This window comes from Corapipo altera, unplaced genomic scaffold (genome assembly GCF_003945725.1).
Source record: "Corapipo altera isolate COAL_440 unplaced genomic scaffold, ASM394572v1 62, whole genome shotgun sequence".
Lineage (NCBI taxonomy): Eukaryota > Metazoa > Chordata > Aves > Passeriformes > Pipridae > Corapipo > Corapipo altera.
The window spans coordinates 1,221,019-1,237,678 of record NW_020884894.1 but is presented as its reverse complement, the minus strand read 5'-3'; the positions used below and the strand labels follow the sequence as shown (position 1 = coordinate 1,237,678).

The window sequence follows — 16,660 nt, the reverse complement described above, 5'->3', positions numbered from 1 at the left end:
TTGATTCAAATAACTGTCTCTCCTCAGAAACATGCATGATTGTAGTCATCAAGCACAAGTTGGGTGGGGTAGTATTACTACCCCCATTTTAAAAAATTTGGATTACTGCAAAATGTCAAGGAAACAGGACTGTATCACTACCAAAGTCTTTTCTGGCTGATAATCCTACAGAAAATGGTAAGCAAAGGACTGACTCTTGCACCACTGAATCACAACACCACTAAATGCCAGCAAGGAAAGATGTGCAACCACACACACACAAGATAATCTCTCTTCCATCACTAGCACTGAAAAGCTCAGGGCTTATTGCACAGCTAATGAGAACAAACACTTGCAGCTGGCCTTCCACCACCTGTAGAAGGTGAAAGTCGGCCAAAAACCCACAAGACTCTCCAGTTGTGATGAACGGGTGGAAACCAAAGTGTGGCTCAGATTCAAGCTCTAGACTGGTTACAGCAGTGTAATACTGTGCCAACAGACCCACTTAAAGAGTGGAGGGCCCAGAATGAGAAGCAGTCTCCAGTATTCTGTGATGGTAAAATATATTAGGGCAGGCATCAATTTACCTTGGTTAGTTATGTTTTTAGTTATGCTGTATTTTTGTGCTCAGGGGCCTAATTTATAATTCTAATAATAAAATGTATTATGAAGTATAAGCCAAGCACATGCAGATCCTAATTCTATTTCCTCTCAGAGGAAAGAGCTAAGCTGTTAAGCTCCAGGTTCTTTCAACATTTCCTATTTGTGACAAACACAAAAATCTGAAATCAGCAAGGTACCAATGCAAGGCTTTTACAAAGTTCAGATAGAGCAAGTTAAATGTATCTTTTTTTTTTCTCAAATCCCCAAATGATGTTTCTGGTCCCTCAGTGTCATAACTGTCACAGTGCCTGGTTCTGCAGATAAACAGAAGTTAAAGAGAAGCAAACCAATCCATTTTAGACATCCTCCCCACCTCAAGAAAATTACCATTCCAAAGCTTCCAGGGTAGCACTTCTACCTACATTCTTACAGGGAGAACAAAGATGTCAGCTGAGGGATTTTCCCAGTTCCTAAGGATGGGGACAACCCCAGTTCTCTTAAGAGAGTGGATCTTACTCTGATTGGTTGTAGAACCTAACAGCCCAGCTGTTAATGTTATATTTGCCCTTGTTTGTAGATGAAAATCAGGGGAGAATGTTCCATTATCTCCTTGCCTCTTGACTTGGGGACACAGCACCCTGTGCCAGGCCCAAGCAGATGGCTGGTCCCAGCTCTCTAAGTCTCCTCACTGGATGCACTTACTGGGACACATTTAGAACAGCAGGAAAACAGTTTGTATGTGTGTGAGACCAAGTTAATGTTAACAGAAAACTATGTTTAATGATTCAAATTGTCAGTAACTTATTTAAAAATATGATGTCAAAGAGCAAGACTAGCAACCATACCATTAGTAGATTTAACAGTACATAGTATTTATGCTATAAACAGAAGTTTTCATAATTAAAAAAAGCACTGCATTCATTTTCACTGTAGTTTCCACTGATTAATGTTGATATTGACAACACATTAATATTGCTCAATTTATTTAAACTGAATAAAGAATGAGGAAGTGTTAATAAGAATACAATTACCAAACATAATAATGGTCCTTAATCTTATGAAATTGTTCTTTACTCCCATGAGCAGTCAGTCTCACTAATGTCAGTGGCCCAAATTTTGCAGTCCTTAATCACATACTGTTACCTTCAGTAGTTGTTGTTCTCAATTTAGGATCAAAGCTCATAGTTTGCTGGGGCCACTCTTTCAAGGGAGGATTGGGCCCGGACTTTTAATAAGGGGTTTGGTGGCTTACAAAGAGGTGATTAAGATCTTCCTTTGAAAAAACAGAAAAAGTGGAGTTCTTCTTTTGGATTATAACAGCACAGATAGCCATAGCTTGTGGATTTCAGAGTATTAACTGCTAATCCACAAGTGAACTGAAAGGTTTTTGTTTGTTTGTTTTGCTATTACAGTATTTAAACTTGTCAACCTTCAGTTCTCAGTAAGTCATACTTAAGTTTCTTAGCAAAATATTTTATCACATCTCAGTGAGTATGCCCAAGATTTTGAGAGATCTCCTGGTTATATGCAAAACCCAGGGTAGTTTTTTTTGTTTGTTTGATTTGGTTTTATTTAACGAAAAACTTGCATTTATTCCTGAGAACTCAAACCATGAAGTTTTGGAAACTAAGCCACAGTATAAAAGTTTCTATTTTCCTTAAGTGACATTCAAGGATTGCTGTTTGTCAGTGACAAACAGAAAGTACTTAGTGTAATTATTATAGCACCTCAGTAAAAATCAGATTCTAGCCGTAGGTGATTGCAGCTATAAAGTTTCCAGAATAGGAACAATGAGCCCTATGAAACTAATGAAAAAAATCGCCAACTTCCTCACTCCAAAGTCTGATTTTTACAAGGACTCCATTTCTTCCTGGTTGCCAAAAATGAACAGTTTATTTGAATCTAGCTTAGGTCTCCAGGAAAATAATTTTAATGTAAAATTGAATAATGTTACACCAACGACAGGATAATTAAGTGGTCCCAAAACTGAGCAATATTTAGGTAGTGTGCCCCAATAATGAAAATAAAGAAATCATAGTCTAATAATAGCATAACTAAAGACGATAAATATCCAGACATATCCCATGCTGTATCACTGTACTGTAATCAAATCAATTAGAAATCTAATGATTACTTTGACACAAACAGGTATTTAATATGCTGAAAATGTACCAGATTTCCCCCCTCAAGCATTAGTAAAATCCCCAAGAAAATTAAAATCCAGGTCATAGCTAAATTCCTTTGAAACTGGGATTTAAATTAAAAAAAAAAAAAAAAAAGAGTTTAGTCACTGTAAGAATTCTTTGTGCTGTTACATTTTTATAAGGTTAAAGCTAAAAATAAGATCAGAATCCTTTTGGAGGTTACACTAAAAAATAGACCAGGTGTGTTCAGAAACCCATCACACAAATGCCTGTTAAACAGATGCCAACCAATAAATTAATTAAAGCTACTCTCCTTTTGAATCAGAAAAGAGGAAAAAGCTGTTAGGGACATTTATGGGGTGACATTCTCTTGACTGACAAGTTTTTCATGCTTGGCCTCTATTGTACAAGACTGATACTTTCAAACATTTTCCAAAAGGAAAATGAAATCACTGTCTGTAGGGAAGAGAATTTAGTAACCTGTTTCTAGGCAGTCAGATTGATGCTAGAGACAGATGGCTGTTTATCAGTCATGAGAAGTGAATAAGGAAAGAAGGTTTCAACACCGACCTGATGAAAATCCTTGCTAGTAACTCCTGCCATCACACTCAGAAAACCAGAACTTGCATGTGAAATATCTCACTCTCCTTTGCATGCTGTACTTCACTGTGACAATTAGCATCTGAGCTAATCAAGTGAAGAAGTACCTTGTGCTGACCTTAAATCCTGCCATACTTATAGGACTTGGAAAAATAAATAGAAAGAACTTTGAGGAACAATAAATTGTCCCGAAAGGCTTTGCGATTCCTCAGAACATAAAGCTTCTCCACCACTTTAAGGACAAACAACATTCATTTCTACATTTCTTCTTCTAATTATACAAATTTAATTTTTTTTTTTGGAAACCACACAATTGCTGGAAAAAAGAATTAGTGGATGTAAGGGGTTATTAAACATGGCATTCACCCACTGCTTTTACACAGAAAAGGCAGCTCTGAAAAAAACAAAGCTGATTAATGTGAAAGGCAGCTAACCTAAAAACTAAAACTTGAACTGAATGGTGTGTGCTAATCTTTCTCAAATACACTTATGAAAGCTAAATTTGCTGGTATTTGTCATTGCTATGCAGGTTAAGTGTTCATGTGAATGATATCTGCACGGTTCTGAGCAAACCAGTAAAACCCAAGGAATTTTGTCCTCTCTGGTAATTTTCTGAATCTCCTGTCCATCTACAGCTGCCTGAATAGAGAACACTTCACAATCCAGGGTCATTTGTGATAAACTTTGTTAGAAAGCCGCCATTCATTACTGGTAATTTCCTTAATCCTCAGGTTGCTCGTAAGGAAAAGATTGAAATTCTATGTTATAAATTTACTCTACTGCACCTACAAACAAAATAACTCAACATGTTAGCCACATTAATAAAATACTCACCAGATCAAACTCTTAATAGCCAGCCTCAGACTTGCCATTGTTTATTGCTGTTTGTTTGCCAGCCTATCTGGAGACATAGGGAAAATCTTAATAGCTCTGGCCACTCATTAGCAAAGTACCGTGGAGTCCTAATCCCATAAAGATATTAAACTATTTTTTCCTTACAATAGCAACAAGTGGAGGGAATTCTCTTTACTTATTAAGATGTAGTACATTCTTTGCATGTTGAGTTTCTTCTTATACTTTGAACTCTTATCCCCCATCATTCTGTTTCTGAGGCTGAGATCAAAGTAGATCTGCCTTACAGAGCTGCAGATGAGTGGCTGCCTTTCAGAGAATATTAATGCCCTCTTGAAGAGCAGGGCTGGAGAGGAGGTGCAGTCCCCTGGAGAGAGTGCCCTGAGCCCAGAAACATGGAACCAGCATCGCACCCGCGGGGACAGGGCACGGCCTCGCCGAGGGGGAGCTGCTCACCCCAGTTTAGCTGTGTGGACAACTCTCAAAGCAATACTGAGACCAAGTCCCTTTTGGAACTAGAGAGTCATGTTAATGTAGTTTCTGGTAGGCTGGCACAGACCAATTTGTTTTACAGCAGGAAAACATGTGACCAGTTTTGTGTTTTACGTTGCAAAATTTTCTGGTCTTTCTTGCTCAGACTTTTGACTACTCCAGATTTAGTTTTCACTTCTCACCACCTCACCTACTCAAGGGTTGGTGTTATTGATGAGCTTGTTGGCACCATGCAAGACAGTGTCCCACTCCAATCTTCCACTTCCAGCAGGGATCCTGCCATACAGGTTTTCTTTTTTGCTTTCAAATTTGCTTGCAAGCCTTTTAAAGGGGAATTACTTTAGACCTTGTTAAAGGTAAGAGTAAACATGCTAAGTACTAAGACATTCAGTGGGTATCATTATATGAAAAGAAGAAATGTTATATTCATTACAGAGGAAAATCTAGTAATAAAAAGTATTACCTGCATTTATAGCCCTTGTAACCTAATTTTTGTGACAAAGCAAAGAAGTAAAAACATTCCTTTCTGCCTTTCAGTGACCCCTATAAGAAACCCCCCATGGAGTCATTTAGGATAGTAATTTGAGTGAAAATATATGCAGCCTTTACTTTGCTTGCTCTTCTTAAATTAATAACCCTTACTAATAATTAATCTAAAAGTTTCTAAAGATATTTGCAAAAATGCCTTCAAATTAGTAAGCAATTAAAAGAAATAAAAACTTAAAAGACATTTTCCACAACATAAAAGAGTAACAGAACACGGACCTGCGTTGTTCAAATGTTAAAACTGTACATAAAATACTCCTTCAATATACACTGCCAGTAAAAACCAAGGCAAAGCAGGTCATTAAAATGTCATTGGGGCAGAGTGGAAAAAATGCTGTGTTTAAAAGTAAACATGTAGGCCTTTTATAATTATTTCCCCTTAAAGGTAACTGTTAAATAACCGAACAACAACAAGCGAACCAAACCAAACCAAAACTAAACCCCAAGCAAACAACTCTGCACCATCAGGATAAAGAGAAAAAGCCTAGTCTTAGTCTCATTCCTAAACTAATCTAAGGACTCTTTCTGAGTCTTTATGCAGCTGGATGGCAGCTTTGTTTGTGAAATGTCATTTTGCTTTCTCTAGTTTTTCTAAAACAAAACCAGAGTGATATGTTCATGCCATTGATACCAAATGTCACGTGTATGCTAAGGCTGAATAGGAACAAGAGGAACATTAGAGGAACACTGGGAGCTCCACGTTCTCAGGAGAACCCTTGGGAAGATGCTGAGGTGCCACACATAGCCTAGTGCTGACTTACAGACCCATATTCACTGTTGTGGTGATGTTATGTCCACTTGCAGGATCTTTGCACTGCTGTAAAGAGCTCAGGCTAGAAAATCCCACCCAAACCCTTGTCCTCACAGGAATTAAAACTGCCCATTGAGACTGGCAGAAGATTCCATTAGGATAAAGGAGATGCTGTGGTAGTCACTGGGGAGCTGGAAGGCACACTAGTGCCTTTGCTTGAATTAATTAGTTTTGCAGTCCAACACAAATGAACCAAGACAGGAAAAAGAAAACCAAAGTCTGTATCTTCAGATATGAATTATGTTGCAGTGCTGGAAATAAAAGGGTTGTATACTGGTGTCACTTTTCCTACTTCCAAACTTTTTAAGCCAGTAACAAAGACCAATATTCTTCTGACTCTTCAGTTATATTCCAGTTTTGTTCCCCTTCTACTGGAAAAAAGGTGCATCATGGCCCTGAATAAAAAAAATTCCATCTCATTAATTTTGTATTATTTTCAGCAACATGTCTGCATATGAACTCAGTTTACTATCTGCACTGAGCTGAATTCCTAAACTGTGTCTAAAAGGTGGCAATGCACTAGCAACAACTCTGTCCAGCAGGCACAATTCCACATTAGTTGGGCTAGTGTACATCTGAACACCACTGCTGATGTACACAGTTATCCCAGATTAACTTTAGTTTTACAAAAGTAGCTGGCTCATAAAAGACAGATAAATTTAATGATTTAAAAATAAAAAGGTTGTACCCTCAGGCGGCATCTGGGACTCCCACTGAAGTCCATGAAGGAATAGAAGTAACTTATTTTGCCCTCTAACATCTCTGTTCCCTAAAGCTAACAAACACCGCCACAGAAAGTACAGGTTGTCACATTTACAATCAGCAATTAAAACCAACATTCTTCTGGTTTCCATCTGATAAGAGCAGAGCTCAAAGTGGAGAGACAATGGAGAAACACATAATAGCACCAACAAATTCAACTTGTATTTAACTAGTCATTTTTCTTTAAATTTGCTTCTGCAATGCAAATATTTGTAAGTTGGGAAGAAAGCTTGTAATCATGTTTGAGAAATGCTATACTCACAAAACACAGATCATGGGAGAATATCAACCTTCCTTTTCTAGTTTCTAGTATTTTATGTATTATAATCAAATATATCAGGAGGAAACAGAGCAGTGGACCAAATTTTAGACTGGCATAAATTGACTCAGCAGAAAAACAAAGACTTATACCTTTAGACAGCTGTGATTCCATGACTTAACAACAGGTCTGTCATGACCAATAATTCCTCATTAGTATGATCACTAATTCTTAGTCATAGGCTTACAGTGGCAATGAAACCAGCAAAATCGTACTGTACATGGCTTTTTTTTGGATAGCTCTATGGTTTTCATTCTGTAATTAAAATGATGAACAATATTTAAACAGGATAAAAATAAGATGTTGGAAAGTTGGTTTCATGTAAAGCCTTCAAGTAAAAGGCCAAAATTTTTTTAAAACCCATTTTGAACCAACAGGATGACTTTAGACCAATTCAATACATTATATCATTTCATTGAACCATTTTGATCCAGTCATAGGAGCCTAAAGCCAGGCTGAATGCACCATGGAACCCATGGCTTGTGACCTATGGCTTTACTGAAGGCAGCACACTGTGACCCTGGAGGGGTGGTACTTAATTACAGTGGTAGGTTTGAACTCCATTTTTTTTCCTATTGTTTACAAGTATTCAGGATGATAATCCTATTTTAAAAAGATTTTCTAGTCTCACAGCACTTCTGGAATTTCTAATTTCCTTAAAGGTAAACAAAAATGTTATTTTTACCTGTATCCTTTATGCAGAATCAACTACTATCAATGGGAATTCCAGAGCTGGGAGAGAGGTCTCATTTTGAGTTCTTCAACCTAGATAAAAAAGAATGAAATAACTTTCTCAAAAAATACTAGCAGTTCATTGTGAGATGTCAAAAGCTCGTTCTTTTCTGATTTATTACATAACTGCTTTTATTGTCTTCCTGGCCACAGGCTAAAACCAGCAGCCAATTCTCCATTACCAAACTACCAAAAAAAATGCAGTTTGAAAGTACACATTTAATATTTTATACATTTTAAGATCTTAAAAAGACTTCTATCATAGATCTTCTGAAATCATGTGCCATATTCCAAGAAAATTCCTTAGAAAGATGCTTTTCATGAGCATTTGGCTTAGATTGCTCAGGAGTTTAAGGAAACTGGTCTTTACGCTCTACTTGCAGAGCACAGGCAACTTGCATTGAGTCCTCATTCCTCCAATACCTAATCTCTAGCTATCAAGCAGGAAGAACCTCCAGAAACACCACCTACATACATATTTTGATATTTAAGAGTACACGATAAACATAATATTAAATACCACCCACCATCCACAAATGGTCTTCCTTCAGGGTTCCAATCTCCTGTAATTTAGCCTGAGTATGAGTTAGAACAAGTCACAGGCATCAAACTACTTTGTTCTTGTCATTTCAGAGGGTTTTTTTAGAGAGCTAATCAGCAAAGTCTCTAAGATTCTTCTTCTGAAATTTCCATTTCCCAGAAGTCCTTATTCACATTCTCAGTTCTGATCAACTCTAAAGATTGTGGACCTGTTTTTTAAAAAAATTGATGGTTTGCCTTTTACTCCAATTGTTATTGCTACTCAAGCAAAGAATCACACCTACCTTGCCAGCAAATTTTTTTTCACCAGTCTTGCCCCCTGTGCTGAAGCAGAAGAAGGGCAGACATTCCTATGTCAAAAAAACAAGGAGGGGAAAAAAAATAACTAAGTATCAGCTGTTGGACCAGAGAGTGGACAGGGAAAGCAGCAGCAGCATGGGAAGGCAGTGCAAGCCACCTGTGCTCAGTAACCTTTTAGCCCAAGCACAGCCTGTCTGCCCCCAGCTGCACATGATCTGGCTGATTTTCCTCAATTACAGAAGGGGATAGATCAGGAATAGTTCAAATGAACTGGTCAGCCAGTTGCAAGTTTCTACCAAAGGATGGTGATAAAACATTTTCAATCAGAACAGCTGCTTCTAGATGTGATGTTTGGCATTGAGAAAAGACGACCCGAGCCAACCCAGGCTGCCTGCTGTATTTTAGAAAATGTGCATGATTACTTGGGCCAGAGGACATGGGGCATTATATCTCTACAATACAAGATATGAGTTGTTCATGGAAATATCTTTAACTAGCACAGATATACCTGGAAAACTGGGAGATTCACACCTTTACTTTCTCTTCTGTATTAACTCAGTCATTCTGTTACTCCATGCTGGAGTCAACAATCTTACAAAGCAGTCCTGGATCCTGCAAGTTGCTCAATACATTTAAATGCTGTGCTGAGATGCAAATCTGTAGATGCCTTCCACTTGTTTCTTGGCCTCAGATTTGGGGAGCGCTTTCTAAAAACCAGAAGGATCTGATTTACCTTCATTTATGTTGTCATTACAGCCCTGCAGTCTGAAATCAGTGTTTCAAGGCAATGGTTAGAAATCTAGCAGCATTTCTGTATGAGCTGTCATCACCATCTGTACCACCATTGATTTTTTCTTAACTGATCCAGCTGAAAAAGAAAGAAAAAAATTGTAAGATCAGTTTGAGTCCAATTCCCTGTGCCTGTGCAAACGCTTCTCTTGGAACAGGGCAGGAAAAGCAGCAGGGGCCAAAGCTGCTGCAGAAATGCAAGTGTAGCCACATTCCTTGATATTTGCGTAGACGGCCAGACTGACTTAGAATAAAACGTTTTTAGGTGGGTTCTAATCTTTTTTATAATCATCAATTTTTTCACAGTGCACACAGAACCCATCCACAGATCTGGTGTTTTTCCCGTGGATTTGTTCACACAATACTTTATGTTGGCAGCTCATTTCTGTCTTAGTCATGTTTTCATTTTTTTTTCTTTAGCAGATGTTTACAATTACTGCTTAAAATGTTTCCATTTTCTGTGATCATTGAATGTGAATGAGGTGACATTTTTAAAAATAATTGGAGCTTTTTCTGGCCAGAAACCATGTTGTTAGATTCAAATAGTCTTTGTCTTTTAAACTGTGGTAAAGGTCTTATATCTTTGTAATAACAGCATCTGCACTACTTTGCCTATTCCTTTTTTGCCAGAATCAAAGTGTTATTTGTCATTATCTGACTGTATCTTCTGTCTGGCAATCAGATGTTTATACATCTTCTTATTTAACCTTAAAGAAATGAGGTCTATTCTCCTGAATTTGTGTGGAAGGACTGCAGAACAAATGGTACTACAGCAGCCTGAGCTTCTGAAACGCAAAGGAAGTTTTCTCTGCTTTTCTTTCAGTTGGTTTTTTTCATTTGTTTTTATTGACTTCAATTTAGATCAAAGTTCTCACAAATAATTGCCATGTTTCCAACACCTGCAATTACGTTGCAAAGTTTGTAATGCTTTAGACCTTCTTCAGAAGCCCATTTCTGGGCATCTTACAGTTTTTTGAGAAAACTCAGCTGTTTCTTCTTTTTTCTTCTTTTGTTTTGAAAAATAAGATTTCAATTTGCAGAAAAAGTATAAGAATGTGCCATAAATTTGCTATAAAGGCTCAAACAAGAGTGCCACGTATTTTAAAAGATTGCCTTTTTTTTTTTTCAATGCAGTCTCGTGACTTTTGGAGTGCTGACTCACAATTTTTGCATGCTTGACATCAGCAATACCACAACTGAGAGAAAATCTTTGTGAAAGATTCCTTTCTAGTCCTCTTGAGACAAAGGGATCCTCCAGGAAAAGACACAGAGAAACAACTGTTTCTTATTCATTATAGTTCTCAGTTAAAAACAAGCTCAAACCCCAAAATTAAAGCAAACAATCTAAAATATCTGCCAAACCATTCCTGTTTCTTAGTTTCACCATAAAGACTGAAAAAAGGCATTAGCACATTTTTTTATTTTCTTTGGTAGGATTATAAAATCATATAATGTATGAAAGTGAAACTTCTAGTATAATTTAATATTTTTTAATAAACAGTTTCTTTTAACATTCCAGATTTCTCTCTCTTGTCAAGCAAGAAGTCTGGCATTAGGGACAGACAATGACTTTTCATTAGTGATCATATGTTATTTTTAATTATACAGTGTATTTTTTTAGCTTCCATAAAAAAATGTAATGATTTTATGATGATATTCCTTCTGCTTAATTAAAAGATGTTTTCCTTTACTAGAAAAAAAGTATTCTGAAACATGGAAAAATGGAACTCTTTTGCTCTTAAATGAAAATTTTTGCCCATGAGTTCATGTACTTTCATTGCAGTATGCTGGTTGATCATGACCTCAAGCTTCTACTTGTGAAGAATGATTACAAATATTCCTTAGTCCTAATAATATATAAGGTAATTAGTGGCTATCATTAACACTACTGATAGCAGTGGTAGAGGGAATATTACACTAAGAGTAAAAATTTGATTCTGGAACTGGCTGGCTTGGCAGCCAAAACTGGACTCCTTTATTGAGTAAAACTTCCCATTAATTTCAAATAGTTTTTTACAATAAGACTTGAGGATAAATTGCTTGTGGGCTTGATAAAAATGGTCAGTATCTGCCTGTATTAGAATAAGTATTTAGGCATAAACTCCTTCAGAGGCAAATCAGGTCAAAGGATGATTTACAAAACTGTCATTGTCATATGGCATTAATTTGATAGCTCATTTCAACCGACAGTTGGACTTGCTCTTTCTCTTGCATTCACCAGACTTTTTAATTAATTATGCAAAGCTGAAAGCAAACAGACAAAATTAGACTGAAAAGTAAAACTGTACTCCAGTAAAGGTACACATTATCCAGCCAAATTCACACTATAACTGAATCTAGATCTGTATTGTGCTATGAATTACTGAATTACATCATCAGAATCATCATTCATAGAGGGCTGCTCAGCACAGAATATGAAACCTCCAGCACCACAGATCACTCCTTTTTTCTACCCATTTGTTCTACATGGACATGAACAACAACATTATCACCACTGCTAAATACTTCTAATATTTCTAACACCATTACTACTACAGAAGTACTGTTATTTCATCACCATTACTTTTTCAGAAAAATGAAATCATAGACAATTTAAGCACTTTGGTCACAAATTTGGATCTCCTGAATACAGACTATAATATGTATTATTTGATCTGTGCTGCACCAGTCCTTTAGCTGATCACAAAACTCCTGCTGGTTCTCTAAACAAGAATAAGCATAACTAATTTAAGAATGCCAGAGCATCACTTCATAACTATTTCTTAATAATAGTATCCCATATTTATAGCAACTCTTTGTAACCCTGATTTACCCAGAAACTCTTTTTTTAATATTTTAAATTCAGCCTTTATAAATTATAGAATATTTTTATTTTATCTCAGTGGAGATATATTTAATAGAAAATATTCCTACATTTTTATGCTCCAATTTGGACAAGTAGAATTTGGACACCACAAGCTTCAAATATATTAATACTAAGTAAAGGGCTTCCCCTTCCCACACATGCACAGTGATGATGTGTTACTTGATCAGGATGGGGGAAAAAGAGTTGTCTAGAGCATTTCAGCACTCCTAATGTGGCTTAAGCTTGCCTATATGAGATCTTCTCTTTTGGGACTGCTTTCCCCCAGAATCAAAATTCTCAAGTCATCAGCCTTTCCTTTCTTCCTACCAGAAAGAAAAAAAACCAACAAAAACCGCCAAAAAGCACCCAAAACCCAAAAAACCAAATCAACCAACCAACCAACCAAAAAAAAAAAACCCAAAAAACCCCAACAAAACAAAACAAAAACTTTCAAGTCTTCAGCTCAGCTCAGTTTCTACTTAGGCTTAGTAATGCATCACTCAATTAATGTACAAAATCTCAAAGGGAGGAGCAATTATTTCTGTATATATATGACTTGGTTAAAAAATGCAAGGATTATCTACAAGTTTAGTACCATTTCTGGAAAGGACTCTATGCCTGAAATCAGAATAAACCTGGTATTAAAAATAAATTTGTAATATGAGTTCTTGGCTACACAGATGGTTGTAGATACAGGGTGGTATGGACTGAAAGGACTGTTTGTTGACTGTTTCTCTCTGACACAGTATATGAATCCCATTCTGAGGTGGTCTGCTGGTTGCCTGCAGTGCAGGAGAAAATACTGTTTCCCTTTTGATGTATAATTTGGCTTCTGTTTTTTGCTTTGCTTTCCTTAGAGCACTGACAACTGAACACGGCTGGAGCTGGTAGAGGATGTCAGACTGAGATGCTGTTGCTCTTACTCTACCAGAGTACCCAGCTGGGGTGCCTTCCTCATATCAAATCAAGTTTCAGATGTGAGGTCAACGAAGCATTTTCCCCAAATCAGATGGGTGCTAACCATTAGATGAGGGGTTTTTTTGAATTATCTAAAATAATTTGAGAATTTTGACACATACCCCCCCTCAACCTATATGTGAATGAATCCAAGAGCAAAATATTTAGGAAATGAGTTCTTATTTACCAAGATGAAGTTAAAAAGTTCTCTTTCTGTCCTCATAAAATTTGTCAAAGTTCTATAAGCAGAGTTATTTATAATATTATGATTTAAAGTAAAATCTGTGCAACATTCTAAAGAATGTAATATGGTCAATTATTGCATCATATTATCATAGCTGCCAAACTATAAGGATAATTTCAAAAAGTCCTGTAGTTATAATACCACATTTCTAAGCAAGTATCAACTGAATAAATGTCTGTGTAGCAGTGCACATATATATAATTATAAATATGAGTAACTCCATCACTCAGTGACTGAACACAGTGCACTTCAACTTGTTATTTACAGCTAACCTGTTTGGCCAGCATCTGTTTGGACAAAAGTCCCCAGTGTTGCTGAAAGATGTCCAAACTTGACCTATCTTTCATTGGAGAAAGCAACATCAAATTGATAGACTGACACAAATGTGACTGTTTAGACAAGTTGAAAAAGAGCAAAAACTGATGTCAATCTCTTGCACTAATTTAGATTTCCAGTTTCATTCATATGTTAATATATACACAAAAATTAGGATTACAGGGGCCACAGGAAGCCCTCTGGTCCAGACTCTACCACTTCTGAATGTTCCCTTCCAGTATTTTTCCAACAGTAATTCTGCAACAGCAAGTAATGTCCTTTTTTCACACAGGCAGCCCTTTGAACAAAATTCCCCATAACTGAAAAAAAAATTATACTACTATTGCTCAAAGAACCTGTAAAGGGTTTCTTATTGCTATGTTTTTTGAAGGGGTCTACAAAAACCACTGTGGTTGAAAATATATCCTGGCCTATAGTGTGGGAAAGTTTGTTTCTGGTCAGCTGGGCTGAAATGAGTGACAACATCTAAAATTACAGTCCCTGTTTCCTACTTGCTGCCTTTTGAGCATTATGATGAAATGACAAATTAGTGCAGCTCCTGAACTCACCCAAGTTGATGTCACCAGATTTTCATACAGGGGCAAGAGAAAATTCATCATGACTTCTTTTCCCCACATAAGATTACATGATGCTTCCCATTCAACACACACTTTAATTTACAACCATATCTCTTTTTCCATATAAAGTCATGAACAAAAGAAGTTGGAATTAATAGAGCTGAACATACTGGTGTGAGTCTAAATTTTGTTTTGTCTGTGTTGATTTTCTTAGCACAAATACAGCGATTAACAATAATGTTTTAGGAACTTGCCTTGGTGAGACTGGACAGCCAGCCTACCCATTTGGAGGCTGTTCTGGAAGAGACTTGACTAAATGTTTTAACAGACTAAGTTAAAATCCTCTTAAAATTGCTGAGGATATTTATCTGAGAAGACTTGATTTGGGCAGAGATTTTGCTTTCCCCATCGCAAGGCCACCAATCAGTACGAAATAAAACTGCATCTATAACTCCATCTGGATCTTTTCTGTTTAGCTAGAAAGGTGGCAAGTTTCCGTAGGAGGAACAGTGTCTGCAAGGCTCTGGCAGACAGTACTTCATGCAACTTTCATGACTGCATTTACTTTTAATTGATCCTGCAGTACTATGCCCCTTATGGAGTGTTTTAAATCAATGTCAACCATAAAGGGGCACTAAACTGTACAAGATCCTTTTTTGGTTGCAGTTACAGATAACTTATTTATGAGGACATGAATAACACTCTAAGTGTGTGAATGTAAATATGTCCAAAACTTTCAGAATTCTTTTATTTCATAGATTAGAGAACATCAGGTATCAAAGCATGGATTTTTTTTCTTTTTCCATCATGAAAGATTCAACGGGGCCCTTTGAATGTTTTCCCTCCCCTTATGTTTTTCTCCACCCCTTTATTAGCTGGATATGACATTGGAAGTTCTGTTATGCAATGAGAAAATCAAAGCAAGTAGAAGAGAGTCTTTCCCAAAATTTACAGTGTTCTGGCATTCACCCAGCACTTTCATGTTACTGAAACATGCCCTCAAGTAGCTCAGACACGTGTGATTCTCACCAGAATGGGCAGATCTTCTCAGCCCATATGTCCCAACATGGACATTACTAGGAGCTCCTGAAAGCAGTTGCTTCAGAAGAGCTATTCCTTAATAACTTCATTTAAAAATATTTTTAATCCACTTGCACTGTATAGTCAGAATAACAACTCAAGGAGTGACTGCACCACTCCATCAACCAGACAGATCCCTTTATTTTGGGGTACCCCTCTCAAACATCCTGAAGTACCTCCCACATGTCACCCTAAACAAGAGGTTTCTTCTTATTATAGAAAAGAGGAAGCAAATGGTCCAAAATACTGACCAAACCTGTCATGATTATTTTATTTGGGTATTTACACAACATTCATTTCTCCATAAAGGGAAGAGAACACATGGAGGAATTAGTGAAGTTATGCTATTTGGTTTCTAAGAACAAGAATCTTATACTGCTCAAGTATTGCTGACATAAAACTGATGAGTGCACTGTGCTGAAGTGAAGAATGAGAATGCCATTCAGTCTTTATAAACTACATTTTTCCTTTCAGATCCTTACAGAAATTAGGAGACAATGAGTCAGTATGGGAGGTATCTGAAATCTCATCAAAATCAATATGAAAGAAATTAAAGATGGTGAATTACCAATAAAAACTATTACTGCTCAAGAGTTATTCAAGGTAAAACATCACACTGAAATAGAAATTACAGGGATAAACAAAGACATCTCATCATCTTACTTAATTTTCCCTTTTATGGATTAGATTTTATATTTTTAGAAGTTTGGTGGATTTTTTTCCCAGTCAGAGCATAAGTTTTATGACTCATCTAGAATCAGAATTTTTATTCTGTAGAAAACTTCAGAATTCCACACATTAAGTATATGACATATTCCACTGGCATGGAGCAATTTTCCTCTGAGAGTGTAGCAGAGAATAAACAGCTCAGAACTAAAATATTCCTCAAACCTGAGTTTAACATGAATCTTATGGAAGATGTTGGACTGTACCTGCTCAGAATCCAAAGTCAACTGCAATGTCTTTAAAACCTCCATCCTGTAGTTGCCAGTGCAGCCCCATGTGCTTGGAGATTTTTCTACACCTGTTCTTTGAAGGGTAAACCCACTGAACAGGGAGCCTATGAAGGAAAGTCAGTATAACTGCAGTACTTGTCAGGCCATGCAAGGGATGATGCACAGGGGCCCTGCTGTGCTTTCAGCGGCAACAGAGCCAAAAAATCCTACTGTGTT

General features: G+C 36.9%; 1 long non-coding RNA gene across 1 annotated transcript in view; it reads right to left on the bottom strand.

The window, feature by feature from the left end:
- Nucleotides 1-7,792: 7,792 nt before the first annotated feature.
- Nucleotides 7,793-16,660, bottom strand: part of LOC113948662 — a 60,331-nt gene continuing 51,463 nt past the window's right edge. Inside the window, exons 3-6 of the long non-coding RNA XR_003528206.1 lie at nucleotides 9,414-9,548; nucleotides 8,838-8,842; nucleotides 8,665-8,730; nucleotides 7,793-7,873 (exon numbers count right to left, since the gene is read on the bottom strand). This is a non-coding gene — a long non-coding RNA (uncharacterized LOC113948662). The remainder of the gene's footprint in view (nucleotides 7,874-8,664; nucleotides 8,731-8,837; nucleotides 8,843-9,413; nucleotides 9,549-16,660) is intronic.